Source organism: Arachis ipaensis, chromosome B4 (genome assembly GCF_059453495.1).
Source record: "Arachis ipaensis isolate K30076 ecotype BB chromosome B4, ASM5945349v1, whole genome shotgun sequence".
NCBI classification, from domain to species: Eukaryota; Viridiplantae; Streptophyta; class Magnoliopsida; order Fabales; family Fabaceae; genus Arachis; species Arachis ipaensis.
Window position 1 is genome coordinate 53,057,064 of NC_142439.1, and position 4,685 is coordinate 53,061,748.

A 4,685-nucleotide genomic window follows, 5' to 3' on the forward strand; every position below is an offset into this window, starting at 1 on the left:
GAAATTTTAAATCCTAAAACCTAGAGAGAGGAGAGAGCCTCTCTCTAGAAAACTACATCTAAAACCTAAAATTATGTCAATGAGAAGTATAATTGAATCCATAAATGAATCCCCCCACTCTGCAGTCTCTATTATGTGTTTTTTGGGCTTGGAACTGGGCCAAAAGGAGCCCAGAAATCGCTCCCAGCGCTTTCTGCAAATTTCTATACGTGGCGCATGTCACGCATATGCGTTGGTCACGTGTACGCATAGGTCATGTGTATGCGTCATCTGGAAAAATTCCTTGTCACGCGTACGCATCAGTCACGCGTACGCGTCGCTTGCCTTCGGCGCTAGTCACGCGTACACGTTGTCCACGCGTGCGCGTCGCTACCAGCTTCTCAAAACTTTATTTTCGCACGTTCCTTCCTTCTTTTGTATGTTTCCTTTCCATCCTCTAAGCCATTCCTGCCTTATACAGCCCGAAAGCACTCAACATACAGATCACGACATCGAATGGTAATAAAGGATAATTAAAATTTGACAGTCTAAAGGCCTAGGAAACATGTTTTCAACTATATCACAAAATTAGGAAGGATTTGTAAAATCATGCAAATTATGTGAATAAGTGAGCAAAGAATTGATAAAAACCACTCAAATCAGCACAAGATAAACCATAAAATAGTGGTTTATCAATCTCCCCACACTTAAACATTAGCATGTCCTCATGCTAAACTCAAGGGAAATTATAAAAGAGTGAAGGCAGAATGGTGGAACTTATGCAATACAACCTATTTAAATGTGAGCTACCTATATGCATTATGCAATTTCTAATTACTCTCTCTATTTATATATAAACATACATGTGGTCAAATTGAGTCAAATTTCCGAGAAATCATATATGCACAATCACAGGGCTAAATCAAATCAAAACACATCCACAATTGAGTTGAGTTAATCAAAAGAGTTCACAAACTTGCAAGACAAGCAATGATCAAGTATGGACATATGGGAATGAGCAATTGAACCCTCACTGGTAGTGTATATGTACTCTAATCACTCAAGTGTTTGGGGTTAAACCACTCTATTCTTCTCTAGTCATGCTTTCTAAAACTTTGTTCTTCATCTAACCAATTGATGCACGGAAACTTGTCTCTCAACAGATTTCCCTCGGCAAGTATACGGAATTGTCGTCAAGTAAAAACTCACAATAGAGTAAGGTCGAATCTCACAGGGATTGATTGGTTAAGCAACTTTAATTGGAGGAATGTTCTAGCTGAGCTAAGCAGAATTTGATATGAGAATTGCAGGAAATTAAATGGCAGGAAAGTAAATGGCAGAAAATGTAAATGCTGGAAATAAAGAGCTGAATATAAATGACGGAAAGTAAATTACAGAATCTTAAATGGGGAATGGGGAATTTAGCATGAAATTAAATGGCAGAAACTAAAGAGAATGGGTTAGATCAGAAATGGGGAATTCATTGGGCTTAGGAGATGTTGCATTCTCCGGATCAAGTTCATTTTCATCTCTTCCTCAATCAATGCATTCATTGATCTCCTTGGCAATCTTAAGTGATTGAATTCCAATTCCTTGGTAACTCAATCTCTCAAATCTTGATCAATAGCCAATTCCTTGGTCTAATTGCTCACGAGAAGAGATGAGGTGCGGTCATTGATTATACTACATGTATTTCCAAATCAAAATATTGGGAGAATTATATGTCACCATATCCGCCCAAACCCCAATTTGGTCCAACATGAGAAAGCATTTCTAGCATGATCTCTTCATTCCTCTTCCAAGGTTCAGAAGAGATCCAAGTATGAATAGTTTCTTTTCCAAGACAACTATCCAATTGGATGAAGATTGAAAGCTTTCAAGTAAAATCAAGAGAAAAGAAAGAAGAAGAATAATGAAAACTATTATTGATCCATCAAATTACAACAGAGCTCCCTAACCCAATGAAAGGGGTTTAGTTGTTCATGGCTCTGGGAATGGAAAGCAAAGATGGAGAGTACATTCTGAAGTAAAACTAGAAGTTGCAGAGAAAGTAAAATTATACAGAGAGTAGTCCTCTCAATCCAAAAGCTCCTCTCTAGTTCAAAACTACCCCTATATATACTACTCTTCTGATCTTCAAGTTGGCTCTTCAAGTCTTGGATATGGGCCTTTGGATCTTGAGTTGAAGCAGTTTGGAATCTTCAGTGGGCTCAGCTTTACTTGCAGAGAAAGTGTGAAGTAGGCATGGACTTTTGCTAGGACGTTAGTGGCGTTAACTTTAAGTGAAAATGTGGGTTCGAGAACGTTAGTGACAATCACCTTTTGCACTAACGTTCCTAGCCCAAGATGAGTTACGTTAACTTCAACGTTAGTGGCACTAACGTGACCACTAACGTTGCCTCTTGATCCATCACGAGCGTTATTGGCGTTTACCTTTGCCAATAACATTGCCCTTGGCCCCTTCTTCCTTACATTAGAGTCCACGTTAGTGTAGCTAACGTGACTCTTAACGTGGGTATGCCTCAACTTCGAGAGCGTTAGTGACACTTACCTTTGTCACTAACGCTCCAAACACCCTTCTTCCCACGTTAGAGTTCACGTTACTTAGGTTAACGTGACTTCTAACGTGGTAGTGATAGCCATCTCCAACGTTAGTGACAAAGGTGAGTGTCACTAACGTTGGCTCATCATTCCTTTCCTCCACATTAGCTTCCACGTTAATGCAATTAACGTGGCAACTAACGTGGCTAATAGAGGCTTAGTCCAACGTTAGTGACAAAGGTGAGTGTCACTAACGTTGTCTCTTCATTGCTTCTCCCATGTTAGAGGTCACGTTAATGTAGTTAACGTGACTCTTAACGTGGCTAAGTGTGCCCCTCTCCCCAATGTTAGTGGCATTCACTTTTACCACTAACGTTGGAGCTTTACTTCTCTTCCACGTTAGCTTCCACGTTAACGTACTTAACGTGGACACTAACGTGGGCTATGATGGCTCACGAAAGCGTTAATGGTCACGTTAGTTGGACTAACGTGGCTATTAACGTGGCATCTTCCTTGCTTCCTTTGTCCTAAAATTAAGCAAATAAAGTGCATCAAAGTTAGGTTCTAACCCATGAGATCATGCATCATTCAATTTACCATTCAATTCATGCATAATTCTCATGAAATCATATAAATTTCACAATGTTTGCTTGAATCAAGATGTAAATGATTATTTACCCAAAACTTGCTTATTTCCTAAGAAAGTGCATGAAACTACCCTAAAACCATAAAGAAAAGGTCAGTGAAACTGGCCAAAATGCCCTGGCATCACAAATAAACAAATATTTAATATACCAATGCAAACATCATGAGGTCTTTTCAAGGTTGTAATGGGGCTAAGGTAAGGGTAAGGATATATGTATGGCCAAGTGAACTATAATATGAATCCTTGACTAACCTAAGCTCTCACCTAACATACACACACTCTATATATATGAAAATATTCCTAGCTACCCATAATTCCTACTTTTGCATAATTCACATACTCATGCATCAATTTTTCTTTAGTTTCACCATATATGCATTGATCCTTTATTAAACTCAATATTGGGGTAATTTTGTCCCCTATTAAAATTTTTTTTCATTATTTATTTATTTATTATTTTTTATTTTTTTTAAAGCAAACATAACATATCAATGCATATGGTTTTTCTCTGATCTCACATGAGTGTGCACTCAAATTCTCAATATTTAAATAAAGTAGAAACATAACACATTCCCTATTAACCCATGTTCCCACAGTTCCCCACATTTAATTGATATACAATCTCTATCTTAAGCTAACCAAAGATTCATTGGGGTAATTAATTGTTTTTCTGCTTAAGGCTAGTGATGTGGTAAAATACTGAATAAATGGGGATTAAAAGGCTCAAAGTGGCAAACAAAGGTGATTGAAATGGTAGGCTATTTAGGATAGGTAAGCTGATAACAATTAATGACCTCAATCATTTGTAAGCATGAATACAGTAAATAATGGACATATATAATGGAACAAAGTAAAGCTTGCAATCATAGAGAAGAAACACACAAGAATAAAGATCATGATTAAATAATGTAATCATGCAATTAAGCTCAAAAACCATATTCCAACTAAATATACATGTCATACAAGTTACTAAAAAGGCTTTAACTTAAATTAATCTGAATCTATAATTGCCTGTTTTAAGAAAGAGATATGTTCCCTGAGAATTTCATCAATTGACCAACACTTATTGTTATATATATATATATACTGAATGAGATGTTGTGATTATGAAAAACTAAAATATTTTAGTTTACTCCCGAATTTCAATCAAACCAAGTGCTCATATGCAAAAGGGTAAACTAAGCTCAATAATCTATGTTTTTCCATATCACAACTAACAGACTAAAAGTGCCATTCAAGCTAAATATCTAAGATATATACAAGCTCAAAGTGCAAAATGCAACAAAGACAAAATAAACAAGAGTACAATAGAGTAGAAATGTGCAAGTACTAAAAGAAAAATAAAATAAAGCAAAATACAGAAAAAAGCAAAATAGGATAAAAGGTCTGAAAATGGTTCACCAAAATAGAATCCGCCAGAGATGGCGACCTCCCCACACTTATATCAGAACATCGTCCTCGATGCTAAAGTCAAGTCGGGTGTGAAGGATCATCGCCTCCTGCAGGGTGTGCTGCTGGC